General features: G+C 42.7%; 1 long non-coding RNA gene across 1 annotated transcript in view; it reads left to right on the top strand.

Moving 5' to 3' along the window:
* The first annotated feature begins 276 nt into the window (after positions 1–276).
* Positions 277–22,691, top strand: part of LOC125417681 (uncharacterized) — a 35,169-nt gene continuing 12,754 nt past the window's right edge. Inside the window, exons 1-3 of the long non-coding RNA XR_007237224.3 lie at positions 277–314; positions 690–742; positions 5,557–5,682. This is a non-coding gene — a long non-coding RNA (uncharacterized LOC125417681). The remainder of the gene's footprint in view (positions 315–689; positions 743–5,556; positions 5,683–22,691) is intronic.

The following is a 22,691-nucleotide window of genomic DNA, read 5'->3' as shown; positions in this document are numbered from 1 at the left end:
AATAGAGCTTTCAGAATTTATTTCATGAATTTTTTTTTTAAAAAATAAAGAACACAAGAACACACATCAGAGACTTTTCTCTAAGAAATATAGCAGTCAGTAACCAAGTTGGGGCTCAATGATTTCCAACTGATCAGGTAGAAAGAAGGGTTAAAGAAAGGAAGAAAGGAGACAGAGTTTATTAGGCACTTTTTTCATAATGGGAACATTTTCTATTTTACAAATACTATGTCATAATCCCCTGGTTTCCATGAGGCTCGGTTCTAGAGCATCTCTAACAAATACCAACACCCAAGGCTGTCCGAGTCCCCATGGTAAGTTGCTGACTGCTTGCTAATCAAGTGTGCACATCATCCGTGTTCTCTAAACAATCTCTAGAAGACCTGCCACATCCACGACAGTGTATGGGCCCTGGAAATGGCTGTCATCTATTTTTAGGTCAGAATAATGAAATGAGAAGAAAATCTGTACATATTCAGTATAGAAGAAATCTTCTCGGTTACTTTCAGTCTACGAGCGTTTGAATTCATGGGTGCAAAAGTCAAGAAGGTAGACAAAAGACCATTGGTATGCAATTGAGTTCCCAAGGCTGAAAAGAGTTGCCCTAAATCATATAATGCACAAGGAATTCAAACTAGCTGTGTTCCATGGTTTGTGTTATTTCTATCACATCTGCATTTATCTTACAGGAAACCTTTGGTATGCCCGGCAGAGGCAAGAGCCATAGAATTTAGGAGAACATGTAAGTATTCTTGCATCTGGAAGCTGCCCACACATGGCAACTGAGTCAAACCAAAGTACTCAGGTCTGAACACTCCTGTGGGCTAAGAGAGGAGAACCCCATAGATCCTGAGAGCTCCTCTAAGAGCTATGGACACTCTTTTGCTGAGAGATCTCCCAACACTCTGTGCCATTTAGGGATAAGGGAGGCAAATTCATTAACCTCAGTCTTTTATTGTCTTGTATCTTAGGCAGAGGAAATGCAAAGAAGAAAGGCAAAGAATCTCTTCCTTTGCTGGAGGTTGAGACAAGAGAACTATAATTTCGAGATAGATCTGGGCTACACAATAAGTCCTAGCTCAACCTAGGCTACATAGAAAGACAGTTTCAAAAGTGAATAATAATTATTCAGTGAATGAGAACTGTGTGTGACTTTACTTGGGGAGACAGGATTAACTATATTAAATGATTAAATGGATATTCATTCTAGAGAAGGAACCAATGACAGATCAAAGAAATTATTCCACTCAAGTCCAATGTGGTGGATGAATTAATGGTTTATTCTGCAGTTTGTTATTTTGAGCTTTAAGGATTTAGGGGTGGGGGTGAGGAGCTCTTCATGTATGTGGTATGTGTTTACTTTCTCCAGGTAAATCACCTTTCATTTCGTCTACTCAAACCAAAAAAACCCTAAGAATTTCAGTCAGGCCTCATGCACACAGCATCAGGACCAGCCCTTATAATTACCCCCACACTCATCCATCCCTCAGTTTAGCTGCTCTGGATGGAGTAGCCTCAACACATCAGGATCCATGCCTTGTAGAACGGAGCGGCCTGCATTCCCGCCCGGCTCACGCACAGCTAGCTTTACACCATAAATAACAACATACAAATTGTATTCTTTTAAACACTGCTTGACCCATTAGTTCCAGCCTCTTATTGGCTAACTCTCACATCTTGATTAACCCGTTTCTATTAATGTGTGTAGCACCACAAGTTGGTGGTTTACCAGGAAGGATCTTAACCTGCGTCCATCTTGAAAAAGAGAGTTATAGCGTCTGCCTCACTGTCTTCTTCCTCCCAGCATTCTGTTCTGTCTTCCCCACCTACCTATATTCTGACCTATCAGGCCAAACAGTTTTCTTTATTAATTAACCGATGAGAGTAACACATAGACAGATGACCCTCCTCCATCATGCCTTAATGTTCCATCACTAGGGACTAGGACAATAACTGGTAAGCAAGTACTGTCTCTAGTCTTGTTGAATTGCATTTGATTTTTAACAGCAGCGTGTAATTGGAAAGAAGCCAAGTAGATTCCCCATTGATAGGCAGAAAATGAATAGCTCAGACAATGCTCAAAGTCAAGTGTGGCCCATCACTCTTCCACACTGTCTCAAAATGAAAGTGGGCTCAGTATCGTTGAGAATTGTCTCTGATCAACTGCTGACTTGTACTCTGGCTTGCTAGTGACTAAATCATGATGATATTAGTGGAACTCTTCTGGGAATGTCTATGATGGTGTTTCCAGAGACAATCAGACCATGAGGACTACAATCTAATGAATGGATTACTTATCATCATTATTGCCAGAGTACTGGGAAGCAGGAAGTTGGGGTCTAGTTGACAGAAGTTGAACACTAAAGGCATGTCCTTGGGGTGACAGCTTCTCTCACCTCTTCCTACGTCTCCATTTTCTGCACTTTCTGGCTACCATGATGTGAACACCCCTGGCTCCTATCCATAATGGATTAAACCCTCTGGAACTGTAAGCCAAAATAAGCTTTTCTTCCACTTAAATTGTACAGTCAGCTTTTTGGTTGAAGTGACTTACAAGTACCTAATACAGGCCCCTAGGGCTACTCTCAGCAAGAATTAAGGAATTGTACAGATGAGATGCTTTTTTGTTTCTTGTTTTCTAGACAGGGTTTCTCTGTGTAGCTTTGGAGCCTGTCCTGGAACCTGCTCTGAGTAGACAAGGCTGACCTTGAACTCACAGAGATCTACCACCCTCTGTCTCCAGAGTGCTGGGATTAGAATTAAAGGCGTGGCCACCACCACCCATCCAGATAAGATGCTTTTACCTGCAAGTGACAGAGAACCTATGCCAAGTGACTTGTCTGGGAATTTCATTAGCTCCCATAAATGGAAGTCTAGAGGTACTTTCTATTACCTTTAAAGCCATCCCTGGTGATCTACTTTGGCCAGCCAGCATCCAGCTCATAAAGATTTTATAATCTCCCATGGCTGAGCACCATCTGAGAGACAACTGCACAAATCATGAACCTTCTAGACTAAACAGAACAGCAAATGAGAGACACGGTACTGTCTCTGCCTTAGTTATTTCTCTCAGGCTATGATAGGAAACATTGATAAAAACAACTTCAGGGAGAAAGGGCTTATTCTGGCTCGTAGTTCAAGGGTAGAATTTTTTGTGGAGGGGAAGTCAAGGCAGCAGGGGCTTAAAGCAGTTGTTCACATTGTGTTCACAGCCACAAAACAGAGAAGAAGTGTTTGCTTCTACTGTGCCAGCTTTCCCCATCTGTGCAGTCAAGGTGTCAACCCAGGGCATGGTACTGCTCATGGTAGGCAAGTCTACCACCTAAATTAATGTAGCCAACATAACTCCCTCTATAGACATACATACCCAGGTAGTCTAGATCTCAAATTGACAACTGAGTTTAACTATCACAAGTCTCGGGTTTGTCTCGTGTGAGTCCATGACTCCATCCTCTCCCCTGTTCTTCCTCCTTAAGCTGACAGTGAAAAGGAATGATGCTACTGGGCCTTCACTCTGTCCTCTAAAAGGTCCAAAGCAAGAGAAGGCTGTCTTCTGCCCTCTCTCTCGAGCACAAAGAAACACCTGAAACCCCCCAATAGCATTCTCATGAGCTTAACTGGGTCATGAATTCCTTCAATACCCGTATGTGAATGGAGTTACAATGATTGTCTCAAACCTATTAGGGTGCACACCTGGTCGGGGGGGATGAGACTCAGGATGCCTGACAGCAGGAGGATGCTATAAATGTTAGAGGCGATCTCAGAGCTCTGCAGGTATGTAGGACCAAATTTTACTTTATCTGCACAAGTATTTATGAAGCGGAAATACAGCTCACGGAAGCATAGGATTTCAGAATTAGAAGGTGCTTCAGAGGTCCAACTCCCACGTGATGGAGGGTTTCTCCTTGCTATATTTAGGATAGTCGTCTGTCCCTGGAGAGATGCCCTATCATGCCCGAGGGAACCTGCTCTATCAATAGTGGCCTTCATGTGGTTTCCTGTCTCTGAATTCTCCTCCCAACAGATCTCCAGCCCCCTTTCTTACTCCCATCCAACTTCAACTCTGCTTTGTCTTCTCCTTCCAAACCCCATCACTGTTTATATGGGGAGACTTGAGCCCATCTGGAAAACAGACTGCTGTCTAACCTCGCATCACTTTTGCTTCTACTCCCATCATGCATTTGTTTCTGTTTCAGTCCAGATTTGCCCCTTATCCCAGCTCCTAATTTCCTGATGGGATAACTGTCTGTCTTTGGTGTCTTCTGGGGTCAATCTCAGGACACCTCCAGCCCTGCTATACCAAAACCCAAAGATACTCAAGGCTATTCTATAAAAAAGTATAGAAAAGGATCTTCATATAACCTATGCATGTCCTTCTGTACAATTTAATTTCTAGATGACTTCTAATATCTAATATTAAAGGCTGTGTAAACAACTGTTATCCTGAATTGGTTAGAGAATAGCAACAAGAATATACCTGCTCAATACAGGTGTAAATTTTCCAAATACCTTTGTTCTGAGGTTGGTTGAATCTACAGGGGTGGTATCCCTGGATATGGTGGAACACCAAATGCCAGGATTATGTGGCTCCATGTCTTCCTTTCCCAGGGCAACAGCCTTGGCCACAAATTTTCTGTCCTCTCTTCTTTTTCTGAACCTACAAACTTGACTCCTCTGGATAACCTTTACCCATGGCAACTGCTTGCTTTCTCTGCTTGGAATTTTTCAACCATAGCCAACTGTGGTGATACTTTGTTTGTGTTCTAAGAAATAAAGCTTGCCTGAAGATCAGAGTACAGAGTTAACCATACTAGTTAGCAATAGAGGTCAGGCAGTGGTGGTACACATCTTTAATCCCAGCACTCAGGAGACAAAGGTTTATAGGTCCCTGTGAGTTCATGGCCATCCTGAGCTACGTGAGACTGAATTGATCTAAAAGAGAAGTAGAGCCAAGTGGTGGTGGCTTACACCTTTAATCCCAACTCTAGGAAGGTATAGACAGGAGTGATATGGCTGGGCAGAGAGGAATATAAGGCAGAAGGAGACAGGAACTCAGGATTCAGTCTGAGGTTTTGTAGAGACAGCATCCAGTTTGAGGATGGGATAGAATCGCCCCTTTCGTCTGAGAATTCAGTAGAGCTAAGTACTAGTGACTGGCTGTTCTGTTTCTCTGAACAAGCAAACAAAATATTACTATAGCCAGCACCTGGATGTTTTGTAGTTCTGGATCCGTGTTCTAACATTTACTTTGATGGCAAGCAGCACTTCCCAGCTCTGCTCCTTTCCCCTCTTGGAAACCTAATGTCATTTCCTATCAACCTCCTCTCGGCTCTATCGGACAGTTTGTAAGATTCACTGGCTCACCTCATTCCTAATTGGATCCATCTACTCACTGTTTCTGAAGACAGCCAGTGAGAAAGAATAAAACAGTTGTCTCAGTAGAATAAAGTTTAAATAGGATCTCCAAGTCAGGGAGAGCTGTCAAAAGAGCTTTGTGAAGAATTCTAAATTCTCATCTATTATTATATCTTTCTGTTCTTATTTACTGACCATAAGTTCAAAGGGGACTGGGGTTCTCGCAAATGGATCCTCTACTTGGAGACACTATCTTGAACATGTACTAAAAATTGGGATGAGTGAACTAGAGGACCAGACTCAAGACAAAGGTCATCTGAAGTCCAGGTAAGCAATGGCTATCAGCTGAGTAATGACAAAATGGAGCTGGGAATCAGACTTTTGAGTTTTCTGAATTATGATAGTAGATGGATGGATAGATAGATAGATAGATGGTAGATAGATAGATGGTAGATAGATAGATAGATAGATGATGCATAGATAGTAGATAGATAGATAGAAGATAGATAAACATGAGGGGCAACAGATACAGATGGTGATAAAAAGATGATAAACAGATAAACAGAACTAGATAATAGAGATAGATGGCAGGTATAGATGGATAAGTGTACAGATATAAATAACAGATGAAAGACAGAGATGTTAGATGATAGATATAGAGATGACAGATAGAAGATAGACAAGACAGATAGATATGTATATACTTACACACGTACACCGATACATGATGATAATAGGTAGGTGATAGGAAATAGATGATGGATGGATAGATAGGTAGTTAGATGGATGGATACATAGACGTAGAAGGATAAATGATAGACAATTGCTAAATGTAGATATATGTTTTAAGTTACATGTAGTTTATAAAATGGTTTTACTGTTTTGTCTTTAGAGTGCGCCTCTCTCCTTCATTGTTCACATTCCAATGGAGGTGAAATTGTTAAAAGAAAAAACTGGTTCCAAAAGTCCTCTGTACCTGCAGCTCCACATTGGTGGAGTCAACCAACTTTGGCTGAAACATATTTAGGGAAAAGACGGTGTCTGACCTAGAAATCCACAAATTTTTCTTTATAATGATTTCCCAAAACGATGCAATATGATGGCTGTTTGCACAGCATTTTCATTGTCTTAGGCAGTCTAACTAGTCACAGGCACAAGAGGATGTGTATGGCTTCTACAACTGAGCTTTTTAGCTGAAGGGTCACTGAGATAAAACACAGAATGGTGAGTTGCTTTTTACGTGGCTCTGCCAGCTTCAAATTTCCCCCAAACTTTCCAGACTACTAGCTAAATGTCCTGATTTTCACTTCAAGGCAAAGAAAATGCTTCTGATTTTGTCAACGGCAAAGAAAACATGGTTAACTACTTTGCAGGCAGTTCCTGTGTTCAACTCCCAGTGTCTATTATGAATGCATCATGAGTCAGGCTATACTTGGCATATCTGTGAAAGAGTGTGTGAAGCTCTCATGCAGAACAAAAACACAATAACACCCATATTCGTGGATGGTGATATTCTGGGATAACCATATGTGACTAGTGTATCTTCAAAATATTTTATTCTGTTGATGTGTGTAAGGCTTGAGAATGCTGTTTTTCCGGCCTCTGGTGTTCTAGGAGGCTACAGAACTGGCGGCTTAGATTGTCCTTCATTCTATATTCATATGCAGAAATTACAACAGAGTCTTCCAGTAGAACATACTAACTGAGCCTTCAAGAACAACAATAAGTGCCCTTTTTAAAAAATTTTTTTTTGCTTTACACGTGTGTATATCTTGTTCCATGTATGTTTTCCGGTAACCATGATGGTCAAAAGAAGACATCAGATGCCCTGGAACTGGGGTTACAGATAGCTTCATGTGGGAGCTGGGAACCAAACCTGGTTCTTGGCAAGAGCAATGAGTATTCTTTGTTTGTTTGTTTGTTTGTTTGTTTGTTTGTTTGTTTTTAGAGACAGGGTTTCTCTGGGTACTGTCCTGGAACTAGCTCTTGTAGACCAGACTGGTCTCAAACTCACAGAGATTCACCTGTCTCTACAACACCACCGCCCAGCACAATGAGTATTCTTAACTGTTAAGTCCCTTCTCCAGTTCCAGTGGCCTGTTTCTTAGGGTCACAAAGAGCTTTGGTCTTTAAGAGAAGGTGTTTCTAATCAGTTGTGAAGCAAACAAAGCCCAGCCGGCACTCAGCTAGTGAATGGTTTTTACAGTGCAAATATTTTATGGGATGAATCTCTCTTTTTTTTTTATTTTGGTTTATCGAGACAGGGTTTCTCTGTAGCTTTGGAGTCTGTCCTGGAACTCGCTCTTGTAGACCAGGCTGGCCTTGAACTCACAGAGATCCGACTGCCTCTGCCTCCCGAGTGCTGGGATTAAAGGTGTGCACTACCATCAACCAGCATGGTATAACTCTTTTAATGGAACGAAACAGGATTCATTGTCATCTAGACTAGTATACTAACATGAAGGTGATATCCCAGTGATATGATGTGTGGCGTATGTTTTATGTATGAATTGGTATGCTATCTGATTATAGAAAGGACTTAGGGCAGCTTAGTCTGAGACTTAGTATGTAAGATGTAAGTTTCTCACTGAACTAAGTGAGAAAGCTAAAGGCAAAAGAAAATAAGTAACACATCTCAAGATTCTGTGGAATTCAAGATGTAAGCAAAGTCGTAATCCAGTCCTAGGATTTTTTCCTCTATGAAATATGCCTGTGTATATCATATTTTATAGAACCAAACATACACAAATCTGGACTTTGAAGGCAGAGAACTTAGGAGGCTGACATTTACATTTCAAATGTATTTTTCAGTTTACAAAACAATTCATCATTATATTCCTTTAAGTGGTGGGGCTCTTGCATTTAGAATACATGCATGCTGTCATAGACAAACTCCAGATTCTGATTTGCTAAAAGGGGCCCTTTCCAACCTCCCGGCTATAAGAGCACAAATAAATATTTTCTGTTGTGTGACATGTGAGTGTGCAATTGCCATGTCAGGATATGACCTCAGCAACTCGACTCCAGGTAGTCTGTCAGAGACATAGAGGGTCGTGGGAGCTAGCTCAGCTTTAGAGAAGTGTTCGTCTCTCAAGCACAAGGACCTGGGTTCGATCCCCAGAACCCATGTAGAAAAGTTGGGCATGATGGTGCATATTTGCAGGTCAAGCACTGGAGAGGTAGAGGCAGGTGAAGGTCCCTGGGGGCACACCAGCAGTCAGTCTACTCTGCCTGGTGGCTGTTGTCTGAAGACTGAAGCCCAAGGTTGTCTGTCCTCTGGTCTCCACACGCATGCATACATGTGTGGACGAGCACACACACAACACGAGAAAGGATTTAGATCCAACTGGAGAAGACAGTTGGAACATTCTGCAACCAGGCCAGAATTCACCTATTTCCAAAGGTGCGTGCCTATTTGACTGGTTGCATGTTCTGAATCTTGCTCACAGAAAGAAATGAGCAAATTCCTTATTGAACAAATCCCTTATTGGTTGAACAAATTCCTCATTGATCCCAAATAAATAAAATTCCTTATTGATTCTGAATTCATAGGGATTTAATCAGCAGAGTGGCCTCAGGGCCCATACTGAAGCTGTGGGTGAGGGCCCCAGGCAGTATAGAAGTGGACAGGCAAGCCGAGAGGACAGAGAGAGGGGGCAAAAGGAAGAGACAGAATCCTGGATGGCATGGAGGGGACTCAGCTGGTCCTGAAATTAAATACATGAGGGTCAGACAAGCACAATAAATGATAGCCATACAGGGACCTGGAATGGGCTCCAGGCAAAGAGAAGGACTGTTTGACCTTTGTTCTCTCTATATTTATCTCCCAAGCAGAGAGATTCCTTTGCAAGACTGCCCTTGGCATCCCTTTAATCACCAGGGTTTGGGATGCTAAAGATGAATAACCTGCCCCTCGCTGGGAGATCCCAGGGCATCTCAGACACAGAAACTTTCCCACTTCCCTTGGCAGTCTTTCTTACTCTGCCTTCTTGCTATTTTTTCTCAATAATTTTACAGCTAATCCTGCGTGTGTGTGTGTGTGTGTGTGTGTGTGTGTGTGTGTGTGTGTGTGTGAGAAACAATAACGGATTTGGACTAAAAGCAAGCTTCTATTTTGTAATTTTACAAAAGTAAAATAAATTCTAAAGTTTAGATTTATAGCTTTCAATGTTCTGAGCTATCCTTCAGAGATAATTCTTATATCAAACATAATGCGGTTATGGGAGAGGAGGCAGAGAGAGTAGGATGCCAAGACCTGGCAGGTCACCCAGCCTATCGAAAACAGAGAGCTTCTAATCCAAGGCAAGGTAGAAGAGGGTGACCGACGAAGACCCCAGAGGTCCTGCTCCATATCCCCATGCTTACATAGTTACACAGACACAGACACAACCACACACTTGTGTGCATACGACACACACACATACACATACATACACCACAAATACTGTGAGCAGTTTTTTTTTTTAATGTTAAAATTTTGCTTCTGAAATAACCAGCGTGGTGTAGGTCCACGCCTTTTCATATAAAATCTTCCGGCAGCTAAAGTTGAAGAAAACTGTGCCTTTAAATTTTTGCTTCCTGTTGAGAAATTGGAGAGGTTTTTTTTTTTGTTAAATTATTTTTGCATTTATTGTTGGGTAATGGTGCACTACCGAAACATATAAAACACAAGCTGTCTCTTATTCTGTTGGGTGACAAGTTGCTCAATTAAAAACAGGTTATGTTACACGCCCTTAGCCCCTCCGAGCTGATACTGTATTGTTCAGAATAGTACATGTCACCCTAGCTTATTTCCCATGCATCTGTTACATTAGTAGGTGCTAATTAAACATGCATTTGTGGAGTGACTTTACATGAGACCATTTTGCGGTTTCCTGGATTATTTATGCAACACTTAGGGATCTGTGGGTCACAAATCCTACTATAAGTTTTGCTTCCTAAAATTATTAATGGAAAGTGAAGTCCCTCAAACAGAGCTTTTAAAATGCGCTCAGAAAATATCCAAGCCCAACTATTAAAGCAAACAAAAATGTATTATTCATGCACACCATGTCCTGTATTTCCCAGAAATGGGATAAACCAGCAGAAAGGTTCATTATGGGAGGCGATGCTTTAACTGAAGGTCCTCACAATTTTCCTTCCAGAGAACCAACCTGCCTGTGGGAGGGTCATCAGTATAGGAAGATGGTAGATGTCAAGATTCTCTAGTGGCTGGGGGATCAGTATGATCCGGTAGGTCCCACATTCTGATCCAGTGTGGTCATGGCGTTCCATGGTGTTCCCATGCCTCCTTGTCAAATGCACCTCAAAACCTCACATCTGGAGCTAGAGACCTATCTTAGTCAGCAGACTGCTTGCCCGTGCCCAAAGCCCTAAGCTTGAGCACCATATACAACTTGACTTGTTGTGATGCAGCTGTAATCCCAGACCCCAGGAAGTAGAGGCAGGCAGATCATAAATGCAAGGTCAACCTTGGTTACACAGTAAGTCGGAGACCAAACTCGGCTGCATGAGACCCTGTATAAAAAGCAAAACCAAAAACCAACCAAGCAAAACACAACCTCAAATCTGAGCATGAATTGTTTGAGGAACCCAGTACTCTTCTCAGATTCCCTGAATGGCCCTGGAACACCGTGGTGCGCCCTCACCGGAAAAGGATCCCCTACTTAACTATGGCAGCTTCCTTACCCTAATCCTTTCCCTGCTCTGGATCTCCCTTCCTTCCTTCTCAGAATGCCTTGCCTATGAGATAAGAAACAGGCCTTGGTGAGTCAAGCCAAGGGTCTCGATTCTTAACCCAAAGTCGGGTACAGAAGTCGCTGCAAAGCTTTGGGTAGTCACAGTTTGTCTCATCTTAACTTGATGTCTTCCAAGTTATTTGATCTCAGAAACTATCTCCTGGTGGTAGATTGACACTTCTCAGAACTAGCAGAAAAATGTTCTGAGCATGTTACGATATAACATCTTTAAAAGACTGTTCTAACTCAAATGGCTATGGGGTCCTCTCCCCTTATCTCCCAAATCTTGCTGTCCTCACACAAAGAATGTCTGAACATCCAGTTCTCACGGCAGATTCCCTCAAAGACTTCACATCGTTAATAATTAAACAGAAAAAGATACTTGAGTGGCCGAAGAGATGGCTTGCTTCCATCATGCTGATTTTACAGAGACCAGGCTTCAGTTCTCAGCACCCACATGGCAGCTCCTAGCCACCAGTAACTCATATTCCAGGGAATCCAACACCCTCTTCTGGCTTCCACGGGTACCAGGCACCCATGTGGTGCACAGGCATACGTGCAGGCAAAACACTCATGCAACAAGATAAAACAATTTGTAAAAAGTTCCTTGTGTCTGGGTGTTGTTTCTGCCTGCCAGTCACATAGTTCATGGCATTTAACACAGAGCCCAGAGTACAGTAAGCTAAAGAAAGCTGTAAGGCTGACTAATGCTCGCTGGGATAGGCCAGACGCGTGGGGCTTCAGCCAAATCTTGTAAATTTAGCAAAGAATATCAGAGCAACTCCTTCTGTTACCCTAAATGTCAGGGGCTCTTGCATTTTCATGAAGAACACACAGGTCTTGGTTTTTAAAGGTCTTCTATGAGCATGTTCGTGGAAAAATCACAAGCTTGTCTGCACCGAGACGGTGCAGGCAACATTTAGAGACATGAGGAAAGTTGACCTGGAAATTTCAGGGGGGCCTTTGTGTTAATTAGATCAAGGCCCAGCACTCTAAGCGAGCTCCTGTTGACCTGCCTTGGGACCACTAGGACCGAGTCCTCCTGACCTAAGCCAAGTTTCAAACAAGATGAATCATGTGTTTCCATGCTCTGCTATCTGAAATTTTACTGGGAAAACAACGTTCTCAATAGAAAGACTAGATAGAACTTATTTCTTATTAAAAGAATAATGTGTGTGTGTGTGCGATGTTGCTTGTACATGTGTGTGTGCGATGTTGCTTGTACATGTGTGTGTGTGTGTATGTTTATCTGTGTCTGTGTCTGTGCATGTGTGTGAGCAATGCATAGCACATGGAATGTGGAGAGGTTAGAGAACAACTTCAGGTGTCCGTCCTATGAGACAAGGTCTCAGTGCTGTGTGCTCGGCTAGCAGCTTGAGAGCTTTGGTGACTCTCCTGTCTGGTTGTAGGAACACTAGCATTACAGATGCAGCAGGCCACACCCAGTTTTATGGAGATTCCACCTCAGGGCCTCACTTTCGAGGCAAGTGTTTAATACACTGGGCCATTGTCCTAACCACCAACCTTGAAGTATTTCTTTTTTTTTTTTTAACATTTAATTACTTATTCTTTTAAGCGTATAAGTGCTTGCTTTCACGTATGCATGTGTGTCATGTACATTCAGTGCTCTTGGAGCTCAGAAGAGTGCATTGGATAGATCCTTTGGAACTAGAGTTATTCTGTTGTGAGCTACCATGTGAGTATTGTGAACCAAACCCAGAATCTTTACAAGAGCAGGAAGTGCTCTTATAGTGGAGACGCTGCTCCAGCACCACACCCATGGATCTCATTATAAGCCTGTCACAGTTGTCCTTGAATTCCTAGGAAATGAATGTTTCTTGTAGGAAATGATTTAGAATGTTCACATGGCCCATCCTCACTTGATCATGTATAATTTCCAATGTAAATTCTATGTAAATAGTTACTGTGCTGTGTTATCTAGAAAATAGTAAAAATCCATTATTCAGATATATTCAGGACAGAGACATTCTTCCAAATATTTTAACCTGCTTTTGTTAATAGATATTATGTATAATTTATATGTATCTGAGTGCACTTGTGTGAGTTTTTCTGTGCCACATGTGTGCAGGAGCCCACAGAGACCACAAGAGGGCAGTAAATCCCTGAAACGGCAGTGACAAATGGTTGAGGTGCTGGGAACCAAACCCAGGTGACCAGCAAGAACAGTACAGACTGCTAATCATGGAGCCGTCTTTCCAAAGGCCCAAATATTTTCAGCTGCAGTTTATTAAGCTCACGGAAGCAAGAGCCACAGCTCCAGGGGTCAATTCTGCTTCCTCTCCAGCGTGGCTTGCCCATCTCTGTTTTATAACTTGGTTGATCCAGCTCTTCCTAGGCTCTAGTCCACCACGAAGTCCATACCGGGTCTGTGGAAGATGAACTCTGCTCTAAGGTGTCTGGCTGCCCAGCATCTCACAGTTACAAGATTGCTAATTTTCAAAGCAGGGAGTTTCATTCTCCCCCTTCTGTTTTCTCACTTTGTGGGTTACCAAACACCTCAACTACTTCCAAACAAACTGCCTCCACGTTTCCTTTCCCGTCAATGTTTCTATCTCGCTTTGGTTCACCTAGCTTTGACTTCCCCTCTGGAAGCCACCTACAATTATAGCCAATTCTCATTTATAGGAAACGGGTCCATTTCTGTGTAGTGGGCCACAGAGGAGTAACAAAGACAGTTGAATATGCGCAGTAAACAAAGCACAGGGCTGCTGGGCTGTGCCATTTTGCAGCTAAATGGCTGTATTTTGAGTGTGCTGGGTTCACAAGCCACTCAGGAGTACTCTTCTTGGGTCTGCCTTCTATATGACCTCTTAGCAGTGGCTCCGTTCAATTCTTGTCTTTAAGGAAGACTTTCCTTGACTGCGTGAGCCCATGTAGTCTGTGAATTTATATGTATAGCTCCTGTTGTCTGTACTAAGTTCTGAGCATTTGCCACAGGCTGGTAAAAAAAAGAATGTGAAATTCTTATGAGTCTCTTTGCCCCTCTGACAGACAGGCCATGATAATACTCATGAGCCATCTAGCATGGTTTTGAAATAAAAATCAAAGAAAAAGAAAAGAATTAACTCTGTCTCAAACTCATAGTAAATGGGAGGTATACAGACAAGTTAAAGGGAAAGCCCATAGGATTCAAAATACCTGCAGCTCAAGGATTATGGGAACCAGGGCAATGGGAAGGGAGTGCAGAGTTTGCCAGTGTCTTATACAGAGTACACATTTTTCTGACAATTATTTATGTGTCTGTGTTTTTATATATACCGAGGTCTCCTGGTGCCACTGGGAGACAGAAGGCCAATGTGATATACAGGCGAGTCACTAAGCCTGCTTGGTGAATTTGGAAGCTGTGGGACACCTCTCTGGGTCCCAAGTTCCTCTTCTGAAAAATGAAAGTGTGATTTTTTGTAGTTTATCTTGTATCCTGCCACATTACTAAAAGTGTTTATCAGCTGTAGGAGTTCTTTGGTAGAGTTTTTGGGGTCGCTCATGTATACTATCATATCGTCTGCAAATAACGAGAGTTTAACTTCTTCCTTTCCAATTCGAATCCCCTTGATCCCCTTATGTTGTCATATTGCTATTGCTAGAACTTCTAGCACTATATTGAAGAGGTATAGGGAGAGTGAACATCCTTGTCTTGTTCCTGATTTCAATGGAATGGCTTTGAGTTTCTCTCCATTCAGTTTGATGTTAGCTGTCGGCTTGCTGTAAATAGCTTTTATTATATTTAGGTATGATCCTTGTATCCCCAGTCTCTCCAACACCTTTATCATAAAGGGATGTTGGATTTTGTCAAATGCTTTTAAAGCATCTAATGAGATGATCATATTTTTTTTTCTTTCAGTTTATTTATATGATGGATTACATTGATGGATTTGCGTATGTTGAACCAGCCCTACATCTCTGGAATGAAGCCTACTTGATCATAATGGATAATTTTTCTAACGTGTTCTTGGAATCGGTTTGCCAGGATTTTGTTGAGAATTTTTGCATCAATGTTCATGAGTGAGATTGGCCTGTAATTCTCTTTCTTGGTTGTGTCTTTATGTGGTTTTGGTATCAGGGTAACTGTAGCTTCATAAAAAGAGTTTGGCAATGACTCTTCTGTTTCTATATTGTGAAATACCTTAAGGAGTATAGGTATCAGCTCTTCTTGGAAGTTCTGGTAGAATTCTGCATTGAAACCATCTGGCCCTGGGCTTTTTTTGGTCGGGAGGTTTTTGATAACCGCTTCTAATTCTTCGCGACTAACAGGTTTATTTAGATTGTTCACCTGGTCTTGATTTAACTCTGGTAAATGGTATTTATCTAAAAACCAATCCATTTCTTGTATCAACTCCAAAAAAATCAGTTGCCCTCCTATGCACAAAGGATAAAGAAGCAGGGAGGGAAATCAGAGAAACTTCACCTTTCACGATAGCCACAAATAGCATAAAATATCTTGGGATAACTCTGACCAAGGAAGTGAAAGACCTATTTGACAAGAACTTTAAGTCTTTGAAGAAAGAAATTGAGGAGGATATCAGAAAATGGAAAGATCTCCCTTGCTCTTGGATTGGGAGGATCAACATAGTAAAAATGGCAATTCTACCAAGAGCAATCTATAGATTCAATGCAATCCCCATCAAAATCCCACCAAACTTCTTCACAGACCTTGAGAGAATAATAATTAATTTTATATGGAAAAACAAAAAACCCAGGATAGCCAAAACAATCTTATATAATAAAGGAACGTCTGGAGGTATAACCATCCCTGACTTCAAACTCTATTACACAGCTACAGTATTGAAAACAGCTTGGTACTGGCATAAGAACAGAGAAGTCGACCTATGGAATCGAATAGAAGACCCAGATATTAACCCACAAACCTATGAACACTTGATTTTCGACAAGGGGGCTAAAGGTATGCAATGGAAGAAGGAAAGCATCTTTAACAAATGGTGCTGGTATAACTGGATGTCAACCTGTAGAAGAATGAAAGTAGATCCATATCTATCACCATGCACAAAAATCAAGTCCAAATGGATTAAAGACCTCAACATTAATCTGACCACTTTGAACCAGATAGAAGAGAAAGTGGGAAGTAGTCTACAAGGCATAGGCACAGGAGACCACTTCCTAGGTAGAACCCCAGTAGCACAGACAATAAGAGAATCAATGAATAAATGGGACCTCCTGAAACTGAGAAGCTTCTGTAAAGCAAAGGACACCGTCAGTAAGAAAAAAAAAGGCTACCTTCTGACTGGGAGAAGATCTTCACCAACATCTCATCAGATAAAGGCCTGATCTCCAAAATATACAAAGAACTCAAGAAACTAGACACTAAAACTCTAATTAACCCAATTAAAAATGGGGTGCTGATCTGAACAGAGAATTCTCAACAGAAGAACTTCAAATGGCCAAAAGACACTTAAGGTCATGCTCAACATCCTTAGCGATCAGGGAAATGCAAATCAAAACAACTATGAGATACCATTTTACACCGGTCAGATTAGCTAAAGTCAAAAACACCAATGATAGCCTATGCTGGAGAGGATGTGGAGAGAGGGGAACTCTCATCCATTGTTGGTGGGAATGCAAACTTGTGCAGCCACTGTGGAAATCAGTGTGGCGGTGTCTCAGGAAACTGGGAGTCAACCTCCCTCAAGACCCAGCAATTCCACTCTTGGGAATATACCCAAGAGATGCCCTATCATACCACAAAAGCATTTGTTCAACTATGTTCATAGCAGCACTATTTGTAATAGCCAGAACCTGGAAACAACCTAGGTGCCCCTCAATAGAAGAATGGTTAAAGAAGGTGTGGAACATATATACATTAGAGTTTTACTCAGTGGTAAAAAACAATGACATCTTGAATTTTGCATGCAAATGGATGGACATAGAAAATGCTTTACTGAGTGAGGTAAGTCAGACCCAAAAAGAGGAATATGGTATGTATTTACTCATAAGTGGATTCTAGCCATAATTAAAGGTCTTTGAGCCTATTATTCGTGATCCTAGAGAAGTTAAATAAGAAGGTGAACCTGAAGAAAATCATGTAGTTATCCTCCTGGAGATTGGAAATAGACAAGAGTCCCAGGTAACCTCCGGTGCATGGGGGAGGGTGGGAGGGTTGTTGGAAGGGGAGAGGGTTAGAGAGAAGGGAGTAGGGGAGGAATGGGGAAAGCTCGGGGGACTGGGATGGGGGGGAGGGAGGAAGGATGGATATGGGATCAGGGAAGAATATATCTCAACTAAGGGAGTCATTTTAGAGTTTACAAGAGACTTGATTATAAATGAGATCCCAGGTCCAAGGAGAGATTCCCAGATTGTTCTCTGGACAGAGGAGAGGGTGCCTGAACCGGCCTTGGCCTATAACCATACTGATGAATATTTTGCTTATCACCATAGAACCTTCATCTGGAGATGGATGGAGATAGAGACAGAGACCCACATTGGAACACTGGACTTAACTCCCTAGGTCCAAACGAGAAGCAGAAGAAAAGAGAATGTGAGCAAAGAAGGCAAGACCAGAGGGAACCTTCATCCAACGATGGATGGCGATACAGACGGAGACCCACATTGGAGCACTGGACTGAGCCCCCCAAGGTCCAAATGAGGAGCAGAAGGAGGAAGAACATGAAAAAGAAAATCAGGACCGCAAGGGGTGCGTTCACCCACTGATACAAGGGGACTGATCTAATGAGAGTGCACCAAGGCCAGTTGGACTGGGACTGAACAAGCAGGTGATCCAACCAGATTCTCTGAATGTGACTGGCCTGGAGTCTTTCTGAAAAGCCATTAACAATGACACTGGGACTTGTTTCCTCTGCATATACTGGATTTTTTGGGATCCAGTCTGTTTGGATGCTCACCTTCCTGGACCTGGAGGGAGGGGGGAGGAACTTGAACTTCCCACAGGGCAGGAAACCCTGACTGCTCTTAGGGATGGAGAGGGAGGAGGAGGGAGAGTGGGGGGAGTGGGAGGGTGCTGGGAGGAAGGGCGGAAATGGAAACTTTTATAATTTAATAAACTTTGAAAGAAAAAAAAATGAAAGTGTGAGTGCTCTCCGTAGAGTCTCAGATGGCAGGCCTCTGTCCACCCCTGCAACCTCCTTGCTCTGTGCCGACTCAGGCTCAGTTACAGATTGCCTCTGATAAGGCTTTAGCTGTCCCTCCGCCTCCTTTTTCAACAGGATCTTTTCCAGATAATTTTAGAACCCCTCAAGATTTATTTAAAACAAGAATATAGTATCTGCTTCCCTTTTACTCTCCCCAAGATCCCTAGATCACATCCATCCATGGTGTGCCCAGTCCCTTCACCGAGAGTTCCTCTGAGTTAGAGACGGAACCTCAGTTTTAGAAGCGTCAATTTTGGGAAATATTCAAGACAAGAATTGGGAAGACTGTGTCGAGTGTAAAATTCTGTTCTATTGTGAAGTCGATCCCACAAAGGTCATATTAGCCAATCACCCTTCTGGTTGCTTAAATGCCCTTTACAGTTTATGCAGCAGGTGGGGTAAGGGGTTCAGTTGTCTTCCAAGGAGCTCATTGCACCTCTGAATTGCCGCTGCCAGGACAGCACTGGGAGCTAAACCCCTCTCACTTGCCCCTCTCTGACCCAAATGCCACCCACTGTTTCCATTTAGAAGTTTAATCCCCCTCCCACATAATGATTACATAACTATTTACCGAAATATTTTTAGGCCAAACCATCTTTTCTACTGATTCTCATAGCATACCAATGTCTATCAACTCATCATGCCCCTTCTCCCTCGCTGAACATTTCTAGTTAATAATTAATACCACTGCCTAATATTTAGTCTCAACAAATAATCTACAGTATTTCCCACAAGGATATTAGAGGTAACTTTATTTTTTTTTTAATTTCAGATTTATTTGTTTTATGCGCATGACATATTTTGCCTGCATACATGTACCGTGAGAAAGCAATGCCCATAGCGGTCCTAAGAAGGCACCGGGATCCCCTGAAACTGTATGGCTGTGAACCTCTGTGTGGGTGCTGGGATCTGAACCCTGGTCCTCTGCAGGAAAGACAGACACTCTTAACGGTCAAACCATCTCTTCAGTCCCGCCTTGTGAGGCTCTTAATCAAAGGTCCAAGGTCTAGCTTCTTTCGGAGTCTGTAAACCTGGTGATACTACCAGGGAAAGAAAGGAAGTGTGTCTGCCATGACTTGTTCTTGCGAACCAGGGCGAATCCTGCCACGTCACCATCCTTCTGTGTTACTATTTGAAAAACAAAGTCACCAATATGACACACAGAGACACAAGCAAAGTAAAACTATCTCATCAAGACAACTTCTATTTTTGGAAGAAGACTGTACAATGACCCAAACTGGACCAGCAAACACACTAGGGCTGTAAGTTCATTTGCTTTCATCCTAACACTGGGTGGTGACAGTCTTACCCCACTGATGGATCCTTGATCTCACAATATGATATAAGTAGCCAACCGGTAATCAGTGGGACAGGGCAAGAGTGTAATAGAGGTCAGTCTTGGGGACCTCAGACACTTGGGGGTTGGGCAAACAGGCAAGAGACAGAGTGCCACAGGGTGAGAGAGGTGTGTCGAAACTGGTCCTCAGAGGCCCTTGCTGAAGTTGCATCCTCACAGATATAGGCGATTCTAGCCTCTGGACCAGGACTCAACTTCAGTCTTTCTCTGCTAATCAGAGTTTGGAGCAATTTCCTTGTTCTCTACAGATTCCCAGCAATGACTCAGCAATGTCTCCCCAGGATTCTCCCCCCCCCCCTCTTTTTCTCTCTCCTGATAAAGGATCAACCACCCCAATCAAAGCGAAACAGGACATTAAGAGGACAGGAACCTAGGTGAAGTCTCTCAGCAAGAATTCCAGCTTGATTAATATTTGCAGTGGCATTTGCCTGCATGGAGACAATATTCTTTTTTTTTTCTCAAAGTGATTTAAATAAGAATGACAAACAGCAATGGATGCTTAAGCCGAAGCAGATAAAAGGCTTCAAGCCTTGCTCAGCTGAAAACCTGTGATCTCCTGGGAGTCTCATAAGCAGTACTTCATCTGTAGCAAAAGTGTAACTTAACTCTTGCAGACCCCCAGTGACACACTTCATCCAGCAACGCTATACCACGGAAACCTCCCTAAACAGCGCCACTCACTGGGGACCACATATTCAAATGCTGGAGACTACGGGAACATTTTTAACTCAAGCCACTGCAACAAAGGTCTCAAAAGAACTCCTCTGGCTGCTATAGATGGCAGCAAGGAGCTGCTTGGTCTTTACCTCACTGCTGCTAACAGAACTAAAATCACTGGGCCTGGTGGCCAAGCCATGAAATTCCAACTATTTGGTGAGGCTGAAGCAGAAGGATACTATTTTGAGGCCAGCCTGGATATCCCACCAGACTTTGTCACAAAATAAAACAGAGTAGGGTTGTACCGTGGTGGTGGACCCTCGATTCCAACTCCAAGCACCATAGTAGGACGCCTGTGTCTGGTGTGAATCCTCCTCTCTGTAAGCCCGTTATTTCTGAGATGCCAGAATTAATTTTATAGACGGATGTTATGGTGGCAGTTTATGATCTTGAGAGCTCAGGATCCACCACCTTGTTCTTTTGGTCCAGATAATTAGGTAGAGTTGAGGCCCAAAGCAAGCCAACTCCACAGCAGCCACAGGTAGCTGAACAAACAATTACACGGATGACAACGGGAACCTGTTTGAATCCTTCCCAGCATGCATCGCGTCACCCGCAGGAAAGAAAGTGAACTATATTTATTTTCTCTGCACTGGCTGGGTGTAATCAGCAGATCTCTCCTCTGAGAAGGGAGAGGATGTCTGCTGGTCTGGATTAAAACACATTAGCAGGGGAAGCATACGGTCATTTACACCGCGCCTGCTCCCACACGGAGCCAAGGTTAACAAATTAATGAAAAGGAAGAGCGCGGTATAAATGTTGAGCCTTATTAAACATGAGGTCATCGCTCCCGGCTATCTTTATTAGAGAACTTCTCCCTCCTCCGGTGCCTGCATGCTGAATATCGTTCTTTCTGAGAGCTAATTGTGTTTTGGAGGATGAACGACAGCACTTCGCTGTGTGACTGTGAGGATGGCCGCTGCTCCAGATGGGTTTCGTTGAGATGATACGGGAAGAAATGGCACTATTTATTTAAGGACAGCCTTGCATTTCCTTTTGTTCTTTCAACAGGTTACTAATTACAGGAGTTGTAATTAGCCTTGACAGAGCGTACACAGAAAACGCTAAATGGATCCTGTGTGCACGGGGCCTCTGCGACGCCAGCCTTATTATTTTCAGCCGCGCTAATTGTCCTTCTGATGCCGCGTGACTCTTTTTGCTTGAATTATGAGTGAAAAAGTGCTGAATAGAATTATTTTTTTCCAAAGTGCCCTGAACTATAGAGGGAAATGAAAATCACAAACAATGAAAAGCTTGTTAAACAATGAGAGTGATCATCTATAACGGCATCCTGAGGGAACATCCCTCTTTCTGCACCAAAAAAAAAATGTAAAGTGCTTCTCAGAAAATGAACATGAACAGGATTTTTTTGTTTGTTTGCTTGTTTGGATTTTTTTTTTTTTTTTGCACACAAATGATGGTAAGAAAAAAATCCTGGTCCTAGCTCAGCCTCTAGGCAGTGGCAAAAGCAGTTAGAAGGAAGTCTGTTCTTTTACAAAAGAACAGAAGCTGGGGCCACGATTCTTTACTTGGTTTCATTCATTCATTCATTCATTCATTCATTTTGCCTAGCTGGGAAATGGAATCTGGAACCTCCTGAATGTCAGCCATGTGCTCTACCAATGAGCTACATCCCCAACCCTGACTCTTAGGCCTAATAAAGATGGGATTTTGAATCTGTGTAATTAAAGCCTCAGTGGACAGACTCTTCTAAGCGAGGAAAGATGATGGCCGGTCTGGCTCACACATTACCTACAGACTACCTGGGCAAGGAGAGGCTTCAGTCTGGAAAGAGTTACCATGTGGTCCTTTCCTCTCAGGTTGCTTGGATGTCTCCTCCCAGTGAGGCCTAGGAACGCAGCCGCGCCGATGGGGTCTACTTTTACCAACTCTGTCCTGAAATTTGGTTTCAAATTTCCCCCATTGCCCTTAGTGCTTCTTTCTCTCTGTGCACCAGATGTGCTTAAATGTTAGCTGTGAGACCCTGTCCTCCCTGATCCTTGAGACCAAAATACTGGATGCAAATAATGTTTACGCTAACCAGCTAAGCTTCCTGCTAGTTCCGTCCTTGGTTCTGCTACAGCCTGGTACATTAGCCTGAGGGATCTATTTTACTTTAAAATGGTAATTTCTCAACCTGCCTCAAAGAAGCTCAGGCGCCAAGGCCCATCTAACCTGTCTGACATTGCCTTAAACCCTCGACCACCTGCCTGGGGAAAAACTCCCACAGAGGCCAGTTTCCCCAGCCCCCTCTAGGTGGGAGGAGTTTTCCTTTACTGGGGCCAAAGGTATTTTAACCCTGGATTTAGTTGAATAAAGGGGCATTCTCTTCTTGAGGATGACTGGAACTCTGTATCTGTGTGTGTGCGCGTCTTATGCTTTAACCCCTAGGACAATATGGAA

This window comes from Myodes glareolus, chromosome 14 (assembly GCF_982192425.1).
Source record: "Myodes glareolus chromosome 14, mMyoGla1.1, whole genome shotgun sequence".
Lineage (NCBI taxonomy): Eukaryota > Metazoa > Chordata > Mammalia > Rodentia > Cricetidae > Myodes > Myodes glareolus.
The sequence above is the reverse complement of the archived record's forward strand: the minus strand, read 5'-3'. Positions and strand labels throughout refer to the sequence as shown.